The sequence below is a fragment of the Aythya marila genome, assembly GCF_965140915.1.
Source record: "Aythya marila genome assembly, chromosome: 9".
NCBI classification, from domain to species: Eukaryota; Metazoa; Chordata; class Aves; order Anseriformes; family Anatidae; genus Aythya; species Aythya marila.
In genome coordinates, this window is record NC_139050.1 from 4,469,143 (window position 1) to 4,484,886 (window position 15,744).

Here is a 15,744-nt window from a genome sequence, read left to right on the forward strand (position 1 = left end):
TGTTGCACATCTTACTTTTTACTCAACTATTTGCTCCCATGCCAAACATACAGCTTCTTGGTCAAAACCAAACACCTCTTTTTCATGTGATCAGCATGCAAAGCTACTGAATTCATAAAATAAGATGCAATTCTCCTAGTATCATAATATTGCAGTGCTGCTAGGTGCTACCATTTAGATATGTGGTTCTCCCTCTTACTCACATGAGGATCCCCAAAATATCGGTTGCTTTTCAGCATGCTTGACAGCCATAAGCTGCAGCTGTGCTGCACTGAAAATTGGCAATGCTGACATTAAACCGAAGGAGCTTTTTGAAGTAGTGACAAAGGCACTGATTGCCTTCTTCCTAAACCAGGGGGATTTTTTTGTTGTTGTTATTTTAACGTAGCAGAACCAAGCACAGTAACACAAGAGTGCAGTTGCCCAAAGTCCTGACCCAACCTTTCATTTATGAGAGGTCTACACCTCCCCTGTCCTGCCTGTCTCCCTTCCAGATACTGCCTCCTCTTTGAAAACACATCCACTTTTGCATTGCCTGTCAATTCCCTCAACAAAATATTTCAGGAGGATTCTGCACAAATCAAGGATACTGACCAGCCATTTAACCCTTAAGTTTGTGCTGTTGTGTTCTAGTCACTTGCAAGGCAATAAGAGATGAGTAGACAAGCCATATCCAATTTTCACAAACTGCTGACCACAGCAGTGCCAGTAAGGACCTAATGGTATTGGGTGTACAAAGAATACTTCCTCTGCAACCAAGAAAAATTCAGTGATGGAAAAAAAATACTAGAGACTACGTTCCAGAATTCTCCTCTTATCATAGCTGTGCCTTATGCCAACTGACCTTTGAAATACCCAAACAGTTGGATATGATGTGAAAAATTTCTAAGACATGCTTTTTGAAGTTGTATTCCCTCCTCATTCTTAATGATCTGGCATTACTATTTTCACACAGTAATGCATTAAATTCTCATCTCAAATAGAAAGTAAAGACTGTCTCAAATAGGCTACAAGTTTCCTGCTATATATCATTTGACAAGTTTTTATGCAGACATTTAAAGAAAAATACTACATTAATTTGGAAATACAAAATGTACCCCCATATTTTGACTGGGATTACAAATTATATACCTTGTCCTCATTCTATTGTACAGCATGAGCTCTAGCACCTGGATGGAATCAGTGAAGCTAAGTAGTGCTAAGTCCTTCACTTAAAGAGGTTAAAAGTGGCTCCTTCAGTAGAATGAGAATGCTATTGCATGGGTTTAAAGTAATAGCCCATTTCTATAGACATCCCGCCCTTCATATGGGAAAGTCATCCTCCCTGTAGTTTTAAGAAACGGGAGAAGAAAAGAAAAAAAAAAAAAAAAAAAAAAGAAGAAGAAAAAAAAAAGCCTTGAATTTTGCATCCCTTGGTAGTGCTTTCTGAAAAGGGAAAGGTCTTTGCTAACAATGACTCCTCGATGACTCTAGAATGTAAAGAGCTGTTGTTTACTTTGCAATAAGGCAACACTTCTATCACTTTTATCCCCTGAGGAAAATAATGCTTCCTCCTAACCACACAGATGTTGGACAATTACAAAACTAGATTCAGAACAGCCAGTACTTAAGTGCAATTATGACATTTTATCATCCCATTATTATGTGGACGATTTATGAACAAAAAGAAGAAATAAAGCCACACAGGGACATATACACACGTATTCTGTATGCAGACAGGAGTGTATTAGAACTCAGAAGAATGAGCTTGCTCGCTGATGGACATGTTTTTTTTTTTCTCTCTATTTAAAATGAAATGGAGATTTCACTACCACCAGCATCATGTTAAGATGCTGTAAAATATTAATGGTGTAGCGTGTCTAATAAGTAACTAACATAGATGGTAAGAATTATTTCAATTAATTCATCAGAAAATAGCAAAGAATGTTTTTAATTACTTAACAGTGCCTTTTACCAACAAAAAATGCAGCTGCAAAATGTCTCTATTACAAGCACAATCGACATGTGAAGTACACAAAAACAGTCAAATAGACTTCAGCTTTCACTTTAGCAATGGCCTGATTAATACCTCCCTAAAAGACATGCAAGTTCATCATTATGCATTCCAGCTAATCATTATTTCATTCTGTAAGTATGATTATTTCTTCATTCTAATTAGCACCATATTTTATCAGCATGCTCAAAGAATTTTCAAAAATACGTACGTACCAAAATTCAAGTCCACGGGGACTGCTAAGTGCAATAATCAAAGGTGACTTTTGCCTGTAAAAGCCCTTTCCTGTGGTTATCTCAGTGCAGTCGGAAGGGATATTTCAGCACCATAAGAAACAGATTTGCAGTTAGGCTCAGTTTTTTCTTCAGTTAAAGTGCATTAAATCTTGTTGGCAAAATTGCCCAGATTGTAGAATTCGGCATCACTGTAAGTCAGCGTTACATTACGGATCTTCTTAACGTATGATTAAAATGGCATGGAAAGTTTGGCTTTTAAAAAAAAAGCAGTGGCAAGAGAAGACAGGTGCTTGCTTCTTTAAATCCACATTCAGAGAAGAGAGGGTACAGATAATGGGAGGGTATAAACAACACCCTGCTTTGAGGTCCAGCAGAGAAGAAACTGGATGGTTTTTACCCACTTTACAACATAGAAGATTACAGCACCATCATATGCACTAACACAGAGATTTCTAAGGTGCCTCATTTGAATATGTTCTGTGGAGACAAAAAGAAAGGAATGTAAGGAGTAGAAAACATCCTCTCCAAATGGCTTCTTGCAGCAGGAAAGACACTCGCTCCCTCATCGCCACTTAGACATAGAAGGTCTGAAGCAGCCTAGCTTGTGGCATCGCCTCTCTCTCTCCCCCCCGTGACTACAGGCAGGCTTGCTCTCTCCAGCTGCCTTAGTCTGCTGCCGCCGATTAATCAGGGCTTCTCAAACAAAGAGCAAGCCTACCTTCGGGTGCCAGCAGGACGGCGGGGCTCGGCGGCTGCTGCAATCCGGCTGCCGGCGCGGCCGCATCCCAGCACCGCGGACAGCTCCTGCCGCCTCCCCGGGCCGAGCAGAGGGGGACGGGGGTAGCCACAGCCACAGCCCCAACCCCAAACCCAAACCCAACCCTAACCCCAACCCCAACCCCAACCCCGGCCCGGGGGCTCGGCGCCCCCCCGGCCAGCGCCGGGCTGGTCTCCGCCGCGCTGGGGCCAGCTAGCAAGTCATCCAGCGGGAAGAGCCCTGCGTCAAGAGCACTGGCGCGTTTGGTCTATAGGTAGGAAAGAATATGCAACACCACCCTTCCCCCCTCCCCCTCTTCTTCCCTCCTCCCCCTTCCCCCCCCCCCCCCAAAAAAAAAAAAAATGTTCTTCCACGGAGAATGTGTAAGTTAACCTTTAGCCCGTGTTATGGCTCAAGGAAATGAGCAGCCACTTAAAAGGAACGTCTGCGCCTCGGTTTGATACCTCGTATTGATGTATCTTTTGCACTCACCCTCACTGAAAGCAGTGCAAGGCACACAATTACTGCTGACGCAGATTAGGCTGCTGCTGGGGGATGGAGGGGAGGAGCTTTTTAACCTCATCAAAACAACCTCCCACCACCTGCTCCCATTGCACGGGAACAAAACTATGCTCCTCGGACAGAACAAGCCTGACATTTATGCTGTTTTACTTGTATTGCTATAAGATGCACGCTCTGGAATGAGGCATTCTGTTTGAGAAGCATCCAGTATGAAACCACGCAGGTTTAGGCTCATCCAGAATTTGTAAGCATGGTGCTTTGGAGGGAAACATTTCCTTTTTTTTTTTCTGGAGTGGAAACCTGTGTTATAGCTCCTCCTTTCAGAACGTGTGCAGTTTTGCTTTCTCCCCCAACCTGCAGCCTGGACACAAAGCAGAAGCGTACACTACCTGCATTAAAACCAGTAAAAGGGGAGAGGTCCAAATATGCACAGAGCGTATTCCCCATTAATAAATGTCAATTCGATCTGCCTCCTTTCTCAACTGACAGGCATATTTCTCTCGCATGAATCTTGGCTCAAATGAATTTATTTCTAAAACTAACATCTGCTATTCTAATACCAGAAATCAAGTACAAAGAATAAACTCCTTTCAAAATAATGCATGTTCACATCAAAAGCAGTGCTAAAACACAAGCCCTCATGTACAGAGCACAAAATGAGTACTTCCTGCAGATCTACTAGCCCCAGACTGGGCTGCCAATATCACATCCCCTTCAGGAGCACTAGAGATAGTCACCTAAACAACCACAGTGCAAGACTGGTCACCTCCTTCAGGCTGCATTGGCCAACACTAACATCAGAAGCATGGCCTGAGAAAAGTTTGCTCCTAGACCCCTGCCTGTTGCAGGCAGGACACTTACTGCTTCCCATTACAGTGCGCAGCCCAGAGCTCCTCTTACAGCCCTGTGGAACAGGGCACCGAGGCTTCCACGTAACACTTCCAAAAGAAGATTTCAAATGGATGCTTTAAGAAGGGTTAAAAAGACAGCAGGGCCTGAAGACATGGATGGTTTCTCTTTTGGTCAGGGAAGAAGAAAGGAAAGGAAGTACCTGCAGCGCAGAACTGGAGGCAGTCCTAAAAGAAGAGCTCTCCTCCTAGCCCAGAGGCTAGCCTACAGCTCCACCACTGTTTTTTTTCTCCTTGAAGGATACTTTAAAAGGAAGAGCTGTAGCTGTGCTATAATTGAGGAATTCCTTCTTTCCTTTCCTTTCCTTTCCTTTCCTTTCCTTTCCTTTCCTTTCCTTTCCTTTCCTTTCCTTTCCTTTCCTTTCCTTTCCTTTCCTTTCCTTTCCTTTCCTTTCCTTTCCTTTCCTTTCCTTTCCTTTCCTTTCCTTTCCTTTCCTTTCCTTTCCTTTCCTTTCCTTTCCTTTCCTTTCCTTTCCTTTCCTTTCCTTTCCTTTCCTTTCCTTTCCTTTCCTTTTTATTTATTTATTTATTGGTCAAGCGGAGATTCCTGTCATGTAATAGCCTTTTATTTCCCATATTTTTCCAAAATTTCAGACCTTCCTTATCTCTGCCCCAAGTCAATGTACCACAAAGAGAAATTGCCTACTGAGATTTCTTCCATGTTACTTTAAAAATGATATCCCTGTAAATTCATTATAATTTCATTAACAACTTGAAGAACTATGAATTTTAATCCATAGGGTTGAAACACCCAAGTAATGGGCATCTCCATTAATAACTTTGTGGGTAGCTCTAACTCAGCCTCCAGAGGAACAGAAATTGAAAGAAAAGATTCTGATACTGGCTCAGAAATAGAGCTAGCATCTTCTTTTCCAGAGTAACTTTGCTCTTGGCTATGTCTTCACCGCATGATTCATCCCAGTAATTGAACTAACCCAGATACAATCCCCTTGCAGACTACATATGTTATTGCAACTTTTGGCAATTTCTAAGTCTTATCGCTCTTGTACCAATGATCCCAGGGACCATGTTTCCATTAGCTCTGGAAGGAAATGTTCATTTTGCCTTCTGGTGTCACTGTGGGAAGGGCTCTGGAGAACTATTGTGACCTCTGTAAGGCCAGTGGTTCCATTCGCAGTTAAACTACAGAAAAGCTTCTTGTCTCAGCCAGATAGCATCAGCCTGGGAAAAAGTATCTACATTATCAATTGTAGGATTTTCTGCATGGATGGCAGAAGGACTGGATCAAAATTCAGGTAACCTGATTTCCACCCCTCCCCCCCCCCCAAAAAAAAAAAAGAAAGCTCATTACAGAACAATCCAAGGATCATCTTTAAATATATATAAATATGTATAAAGACAATGTTAATGAAGCCATGACTAGCTTTCACTCCTTATTTATAAAGGGGGCCTAACCAGAACAAATATATGCATTTCCAAAGAGTACTACCTACGTTCTCATATCGCAGAGCTCTATACCTGACTTTATGGTTTCAAGACAGCCAGCAGTGGAAAACCATTGAACCATTCCTCAGAGAAGCCACCAAGCCCATCTCCTTTGTACTACATCCTTCCTGGAAGTTATAACCATGCAAGATTCTGGCAGACAGATTATCTGCACTTTGAATTTCTTAAAAACAAGCAAAAAAAAAACCAACCAAACCAAACCAAAACAAAACAAAACAAAAAACCACAAACACACAAGGCTTCATTATATAACAGATACATTTATTTTATTTATGTGCATGTACACACATGCGTACATATATATGTGTATAAATATACACAAAGTCAGGGGGAGATATCACTTGACCTGTGGTTGCATTTGCACGCTGAGAAAAGAGAGGAAAATGAACAATATCTGCTATAGAAATGCACACTGGTGTCTGCTCAGTCTTTTAATAGATACAGGACACAACAGGGCCAGGCAGAGAGCTGCAGTAAGTAGCCTGGAAGGACAAACCACAGAATAGGAGGAGACAGACCTCTGCAGGAGACTTCTTTGCCAAGGGGACAACAAGCCCTTTCAAGCTCAGAGCAAAGTGGATTTGCAAGGCCTGAAGTCTGCAGGCAGAGAGACAAAAGGCTTTCAAGAGGAAGAGAACATTTAATTTAAGATGCTAACTGACCACTTAGTGACTGAGAAAGGCTGTCCGCCTGTCCCTGAAGTAAGGGAAACTTGTAGAAAAATGGATTACAGAGTTTGGGTTTATTGACTCAGTCTCTACTTGGCTGGAAAATGGGGGAAGGCTCCCCAAGAAGAAGGAAAACCCATGATTTCCAGGTCTGAGCCTGGCCACACATGACTTAGTGCAGAGACCCTTATGTAATTATTTAAATTAATTATATTTATGTAACTATTAACAGGTTTCATCACCTTGAAAGACCTCCCCACCCTCCCACCCCCCACCCCCCAAAAAAATAATTAAATAAACAAAATCCTTGGTTAAGCTAAGATAAACTTGGCTTGCTTCTTTCTCCTTTACACCCTTTACACCCTCCCCTTATTTATTTATTTATTTATTTATTTATTTATTTATTTATTTATTTATTTATTTATTTATCCTGGTTCTTAGTTTCTATTGCTGCCAGTCTTCAATTGCTGCAGCCACACCATGCTGCTTGTAGTATGGATTCCTTGCCTTCCTGACCTCTGAGCACATCTCTTAACCTAAGCCTTTTCTTGCTACTCTCTTTGACTTTTCCAGGCTTGCACTCAACTCCAGGACCTAGTATCTGGTTCTAAGTAGTTCTAGCTGATAGGACCAAGTTAACAGTCTTAATTTCATTATAACACAATAGTTTCATCACAGAGACTATCATAAACCTCGTGTATGAGAGGCAAATGAAATTTTAAATGGCAATGTTGCCTATGCCGCATCCTAAGTCTTGGCTTAGCAATCATGATGACGCGCCTTTAGCACTGAACGTGCGCACTTTTCAATATTTTTATAAACGATCTGGATGTAGGAATAGAAGGTATTTTGAGCAAGTTTGCTGATGACACCAAACTTGGAGGAGTTGTGGACTCGAATGAGGGTGGAAAGGCCTTGCAGAGGGATCTGGATAGGTTGGAGAGCTGGGCAATCACCAACCGCATGAAGTTCAATAAGAGCAAGTGCCGGGTCCTGCACCTGGGACGGGGAAACCCTGGCTGCATGTACAGACTGGGCGATGAGATGCTGGAGAGCAGCCTAGAAGAGAGGGATCTGGGGGTCGTGGTAGACAGCAAGTTGAATATGAGCCAGCAGTGTGCCCTGGCAGCCAGGAGGGCCAACCGTGTCCTGGGGTGCATCAAGCACGGCATCGCTAGTAGGTCAAGGGAGGTGATTGTCCCGCTCTACTCTGCGCTGGTGCGGCCTCACCTTGAGTACTGTGTGCAGTTCTGGGCACCACAGTATAAAAAGGACATGAAACTGTTGGAGAGTGTCCAGAGGAGGGCTACGAAGATGGTGAAAGGCCTTGAGGGGAAGACGTACGAAGAACGGCTGAGGTCACTGGGCCTGTTCAGCCTGGAGAAGAGGAGGCTGAGGGGAGACCTCATCACAGTCTACAACTTCCTCGTAAGGGGGTGTCGAGAGGCAGGAGACCTTTTCTCCATTAACACCAGTGACAGGACCCGCGGGAACGGGGTTAAGCTGAGGCAGGGGAAATTTAGGCTGGACGTCAGGAGGGGGTTCTTCACAGAGAGGGTGGTTGCACACTGGAACAGGCTCCCCAGGGAAGTGGTCACTGCACCGAGCCTGTCTGAATTTAAGAAGAGATTGGACTGTGCACTTAGGCACATGGTCTGAACTTTTGGGTAGACCTGTGCGGTGTCAAGAGTTGGACTTGATGATCCTTAAGGGTCCCTTCCAACTCAGGATATTCTATGATTCTATGATTCTATGATAAATACAAAATGTTTTTTTTTTTTTTTTTTTTTTAATTTATTTATTTTTTTTTTGCTTCTTCATAGACTGAGCAAAAAGGAAATTATTGGTATAGAAAAGAAACTGCTTAGATTTTTATCTGGATTTTAACATGAGTTAACATTTTTAAATGGCAGCAGCCTAGAGGAAATATATAGAAAAGTCTTGTTTATTACATCACCTTTCTGTTTATTATCATAGTAAGCCTAAGGTAGTTTTTACATGACTGAATGCAAGTATGGTGTCACATTAGGAAGTGGAGCTTTTACTCAGAGAGCAATAAGCAAGCCATGTCTACACTTCGCAATCTGCACAATTACTACCAGAGCCAGAACTCATACTGCCACCACCACAACCACCTGTAGAACTATATAACCTAACACAGAGCTCACTGTAACCCCAACTTCAAGTGACTTTCTGAGGTTTGGTTTGTTAGTATCAGGCTATGATCACTCCAAGCAAAGTGAAAACCTAACCATCTCCCTATTTGCAAATAACTTTCAACATATGCTGAAAGATTACACAGAGACTTCTAGACAACTTTTTCCAAATTATTTCATCCCATGTGTCAGGACAGCTTTAACATTCACATCTCTTTGCCTCATTCTTAAATGCCTGGAACTTCTGCAGTTTCTCCTTCTTGCAGCTGCGTTTGGCTCCTTTGGCCCTGCTCTCTCTCCTCACACATCCAGTGCTACCACAACAAGCCTAACAGAGAACACAGAGACAAGGAAGCTCTCACTGCTTTATTGTGGCATTTGTTTCAGCTATTTCATATCCCTCGACAGTGCCCTTTCACTTCCCTGGAGCACACTGGCTCTACCCCATCCCAGGGACTGACTCTCCACAGCCACTGCAGGCATTTCTCTTATTTTGGCAAGGCATTTCCAGTATACTGAGGAGGAGCCTTCTAAAGGTACAACGGTAGAGGGGTCCCTACTCATGTAAAAAGCCAATTAAAGTTAAATGCTTAACTGCCATCTGTGCCTTTAAGAAAAATCTCTTAATTTTCCCCAGTGATCAATTTTTTTTCACATGGGACCAATTTTGCTGTTATTGCTTAGGCAAAATTCCCATTGAAGTCCATGGGGAACTTTGCCTGAATACAAAATGTGGAGCGAAACCCTGTGCTTATTTGCATAGAGCACAAATCATAAAGATCATATCCTGATGCAAGTGATTTATCCTATATGACAGTTGGTGCAACTGGGCTATTTTTAACCATCATTTGCTGTAAAATATTTCATGATATTTACCATTCGGAAAAAAAAAAAAAAAAAAGTCAATTGATTCTTTTTCCTTTAACTGGATTAGATTGAAAGATTCTGGCTGCTTTCCAAACCCATTAATTACTAAATGGTACATTTTCAACAGAAATGTTAAGCTATAAGTAGTTCTTCTAGAGCCAGTTTGCTCCTAGCTAAAATCAATTAAAGCTGGTAAAGATACATTTCTCTGGTCAGGTCCAGATACAGACATCTATATTTATAGTGTAGTGGATCCTGGCAAAATTGTCCAGCCTGGATGCAGTTGTACAAGCAAAACTGTTTTTACTGTGTAGCTCTTGAAAGGGATAAGTAGGTGGCTTTCTGGGATAAATCCAGCTGTGTCAGTAGGGCTGCGCTCGCACTATGCTGTTTCTGCTTAGAGTAGCCTCAATCTCCCAGGCCACAAACAAGCACACACTGCCCTATGGAGTATAAAGGCAAGGCAGTTTAAGCTTGCTTGTCACCACCACACCCCGCTACTCATTCCCATTTGTGTGGCCTTGCAGGGAACTGGGTCATGGAAATGATCCAAAGCAGAAATCATTTGGGGTGGGAACGAGGGGAAACCCAAAAAACACAAAGAAGAGGGTGTTCTTTTCAACCAGATCACTTCCTTGCACCACACAATGCAGAGGGCACTTCACAGCGTGAGAATGAGTCCCCCTGCCAAAGCGGTCGGTGACTTTTAAAGTGAAAAGTCCTTATGCTACAGACACCAGTGCACTTCAGCTTCTATCTGCATGACTCTGCTGCACAAATGGCACACATGCCAGAGCTGTTGCACAGAGGCTTGGCCTCCTGAAGCCTACAGGAGCAGAAAATCCCACAGTTCTTGGGGGTGCTGACAGGTGCTGCTGACTGTCCTAGAAACCCCAGGACATCTGACAACACAAGCAACCCTCTCAATTAGCTCCAAGCTGGCAGAGAAGGGGGTGTGCACAGTGCACAAAATGTGACCATGTACATGTATGTAAGCTGTAAAGTGTTTTTATCAGAGCACTTGACAATCTCCAGCCATCTCAGGGTTTTGTGTAGCTGCAGCACTGGCTCACATGCAGAACCAAGACCACCGGCCTGCTTCCCTCCCAGCCCCTGCTACTGCTCTGGCCTCACACTGGCAAAGCACTGCTTGGCCGTGTGGTGAAGCAGATTGGCAATGTAATCAAGCTGAGAACTAGCCTGGGATTTTGGCACTACGTGGATGTTATTACTTGAGAGGACCACCCTGCCTATGCAATCAGTGGGCAGCAGAGAGCCAGGGCAGCCCAGCAGATGGAAGGCAGGCCAGCTGGGTCTCATTCAGGAGCAGCCAACTTCTTGTTTATATCCAAGCTACTCAGAGAGCAAGGAGCTCCAGTGAGCCCCACAGGTTTTTGGAACTCCACAAATAAAGTGCCTGGAAGGGCACAGAGCACAAAACTTGTAAAAGCAACCCACGATGAAGCATGCTACAAGAGATCTGGGAATGGGAGGTGAGAGGCAACTTTTCTTGAAATAGAAAGTCTCCTGTCTGTATTCTCTAACATTATGCGACATCCCCACCCCACCACCGCAACGCTGCAGTTAAGTCCTGTTTAGTTAGGAAATGGGCGCAGATGGGGAAAGCTGGAGTTGCTCACTTGCACAAAACAGAATTTGGACCATTAGATAAAGAAATACTAGAAACTGAAAGACTGGAAAGACTCATAGAAGAAATTGCATTTTGCATTTAAGGACTGACAAATTGACAGATTCCTCTATTAAATAATTCAGTTTTGCTATGTACACTGAGATGACATTTAAGAATAAGTTGTTGCTATTGGCTACATTCATTAAGGAATTAATTTTCTAAAGAAATTAAAAGACTATATATTCATTCAGTAAAATATACTTAAGCTTTATAAACCACAAAACTAAATCATTTGTCAAATGTGTTTTCTTTCAGTATTTAAAAAGTCCACACAGAGTATTTGTTGCTACATGCTTCAGGACTGGGCAGGAGGGCAAAGACAGGAAGAAAAAAGCTGACAGACCCATAGGGAGAGCATGTACAACTTAAAGGCTGGGCAGGTGGAAAAGTGCAACAGACAAACAATAACAAGGATGTAGAGATGGTGAAGTGAAGCTAAAGAAGTGGCAATAGCAGAAAAAAAATTGAGGGCACAGCTACGTGAAGTCTTTTGCTTGTTTTTCTTAATTAGACAAAGATAGTTGCATTAACTCGAGTTGAAGAAAGCAAGCTTCATGGAAGAGGAAGGCCTTGCACAGGGGATTTCCAGTGGAGAGGGAGGCTGGTTCCCTGCTGCTCTTCGTGCACTGAGGAGAGGCCGTGACTACGGAGGTGCTGGGCAGGCCTTGGGCTTCTGCCGCTGGCTGCCACAGGAGCAGGAGGGAGATCACCACCCCCTGGAGCCAGCTCCAAGCACAGAGAGCCGTGGGCAGATGATGGAGGGAGGCCTGTCACAGCCAGAAATCACTGCCAGCAGCTGGCTTCCTTGGCATGGGGCTGGGCTCCATCATGGGATGCTCCAGGCCCCAACACCATGCTGGGATCCAAAGTTGCAAAGTGTGTGGGAAAAGTTGTCAACAGAAGGGGCCGGTGGCAAGGCGAGAGGTAGCCTGGCAGCCCCAGCGCACCGATTCCTCTGGTCATGGCCTAACCAAGCACCAAGGAGGGCAGCAGAGGCCCATTTTATTCTGTTAGTACAGGGAGGTGGGCATCGTTTTAGGGCTCTGTATAAGTATTCCCCTCAGCACCTGAGACAGAGGAGGAAAAGAGCAGTAGCTTCTCTCATACGTTTCCAAAAATTTCCATTTCCATAGAGAAGCAGGCTGAAGTTTACCATGATTTATGTGTTGTTGCAAACATTTTAGTGGAAGTGAGCTATTTTTCCCAAGCAATTAAAAAGATCAAATTCTTCTAATTACTATGGAAACAATTTCCTGCAGGCACTCCCTACATACCCCGTTAGGAAAACTGCTTTTCTCCACAGTTAGAGCTGGCTAATCATCGTGTGTCAGTTAACTTATTTCTCTTCCACATATACATACTTATTTTCTTGGAGAAAATATTGTGATCCTTTATATTCTCTCAGTATAATAGCCATTCCTATCAATGGATGAGCTACAATTGCTACCACTCAGGAAGAAAGGAATGCAAATGAGGAATACCAATTAACCTCTTTACAATTAAAAATATCTCTATCTATTATAGCACCCATTAGTGATACTCTAGTTAATGGTCTGTCAACATTTCCATTAGACCTTTTCCCCCTGCTCCCACACAGAACTAAATCCTAGCTAATCACCTTGAATATACCTCTATGGATTTACACAATAGAGATACACAGCTCAAATGAGGCAAAATACAGATTCTGTTATCTTGAGCCATTACATTCTCTTAAGTACCTGTTTTCTAATGTATCAGTCTAAATACTCTGTCCTGCGAATACACTAATTTTTACAAGATGATTCCCTGTCCCCCGCTCCCCAATGTTACAGCTACTTCATGTATCAAACCCTCCCAACTGCAAAGACTTAAATATATTATATTATGTTTAAGACAATATATTGTCCTAAATACACACTGTGAAAATTGTAGGGTGAAAGTGTGTTCACAGCAGATTCCTTTTGTCCAATATAATCCACATCATATATTTCTTTATTAAACACTAGATGTGAGGCAGTGGGCTCCATTTGGTGCCATGCACTGTAATACCTAGAAATGACAGGGTGAATTAAGGACAAAGCATCAGCCTTAATAGCTTAAGATCCCCTGGCATCCTTATGGTCAAACCACACTCTCCACACTACCGTAATGTAGTTTTTGTATGTCCAATTCATTACAAATGTATCACATTCATATATATTGCATTTGTTAGTCCTTCCCACTCTCAAAACACACTTAAGCATTTTATAGTGTACTCATCATCAACTGTCCTCAGCAAGAGGACTGGCATACTAGGGAGGGTAAGCACTGTGCAACCAGTACCCAGAGGGTAAAAGAGAAGTCCCTAGTATGACTCCTAGGCTATGGTTAAGCCTTTATTTTCACCATAGGATTTCTCAGTAAATTTACAATAGTACTGTTGGTTATCTATATGTACCTTGGCAACATTTTGAGCACTGAGCTTGCACACAGCAATTCAGATATGCCAGGTTATCCTGTCTTGTTTTTAGTCTTAAAATAGAGGACCTGACAGAGGCTAATTAAATGTATGTACACAGACTACCCTTCAGAAACAAAACCTGCACTCTGTGCAGCAGAGTTAATGTTTAATACAGAGCGACTGGCTTTTGTTTAGTATTACAATTAGCAAAACTCTAATTTGATCAACCAAAAGTGACTTGCATTTTATATATTACAGCAGATAAAATACTAGTTGGAAAAACTATATTTTTCATTCTCAACAGGCATACAAACCAATGCCACCACATACATAGATGCTAGAAATACGGTTTTGTGGCAGCCGTGCAGGGATGTCCTTAATTTTAGAGACTGGTTTGTCATAAATGAAGTCTCAACTCAGTCTGAATTTTATAATATTTATACCTATAAAAAGTAGAAAAGGTATAAAAGCTATAAAAGGCAAGTAAACAGTGCTGGGTGTGCAGGGATTATACGCTCCACCAACACGCACACACGAACATCAAGCATTCTAAATATACAGAACATTGCTTTTACAAACTAAACCCGAGTCTGCCTATACATACGTACAATCAGGAAAGGTAGAAAACAATCCTTTAAGTTCCACGACTTACTAAACTTGAGTACGCCTATACATAGGTACAATCAGAAAAGGTAACAAACAATCCTTTAAGTTCCATGACTTAACATTCTCCATTTTCCATTCCTTTTCTTCATTACAGACAACAGTCTCCGTTTTCCATTCCTTTTCTTCATCCAGAGTGTGGGGTCTACTGTGAAATTTTCCACTGAAATTGCGTCCATCTCTGAGGATTGTATTTCAAGGAACACACACACCAAGCAGAAAGCACCCAAGGAACCCAGGAAGCGATGCTAAGAACGACCCTTCTTAGGATCAGACTCTTAGGAAACATGGTCTCTGAGGAAAGATTAAACATTGGATTAATGGACTAAGGCTTTAATGTCAAGAGAAGGCAGAACCGAGATGTGGAGAAGGATGCTGCAAATAAAAAGCGAGCAAACTCCTCCCCAGGCCATAGATTTAGGACAAGGAAGAAAGGACTTCAGATGCAGCAAAGGGACTTTAGTTTAGGTGTTACAGTGTGGTGCTTTTACTCGGGTGGGCAGCCGAGTTCCACCATGGCCGCTCTCTCACTCCCCCTCCTGAAAGGGAAAGGGAGAGAAAATACGATGCCAAGGGCTCAAGGGCTGAGATAAGGACGGGGAGCTCACTCAGCAGGTATCGTGATGGGCAAAGCAGACTCAGAGTAGGGAGACAGTAAGATTTTTCCCCCCCAGTCCACCCTCTCCCACCTCCTCCCCCCAGGCGGCTCAGGGGAGCGGGGCAATGGGGGCTGCGGTCAGTCTGTAGCACTTTGTCTCCGCCGCTCCTTCTCGGTCGCTCTCTGCCCCTGCTCCACTGGGGTCTCCTCCACGGGCTGCAGCGTGGAACCCTGCTCCACCGTGGTACACCATGGGCTGCAGGGGGACAGCCCGCTTCTCCGTGGTCCTCACCACAGGCTGCAGGCTCCGGCGCCTGGAGCACCTCTCCCCCTCCCTCTTCACCGACCTTGGTGTCTGCAAGGCTGTTTCTCATTCCTCCCTCTCTCCCAGCTGCTCTTCCACAGCAATTTTGTTCTTGTTGTTGTTTGTTTTTTGTTTCTTTTAACCTTTCTTAAATCTGGCCTCACAGAGGCGCAAACAACAGCGCTTCTTGGCCTGGCTGTGGCCGCCAGCGGGCCCTTCTCTAACGTGGCGCAGTTTCTGGATTCTTCTCGCAGAACCCAACCTGATGCCCCCCCCCCCGCTCCCAAAACCTTGCCACGTAAACCCAGTACATGAGGCAAGAGAACTCGGAAATGGTTTGAAAGAGATTTATAACAGCATGACACAACATGGCACCTCCTAGTACAAAAAAGACAGCTCTACATGAAATGATCGGTTGGCAGATTGAAAAGAAACAGAAGAATGTGCTTCTTCACACGTCAGGCACGGAGCTGTCGGTCTGGCTGCAGACATGGTA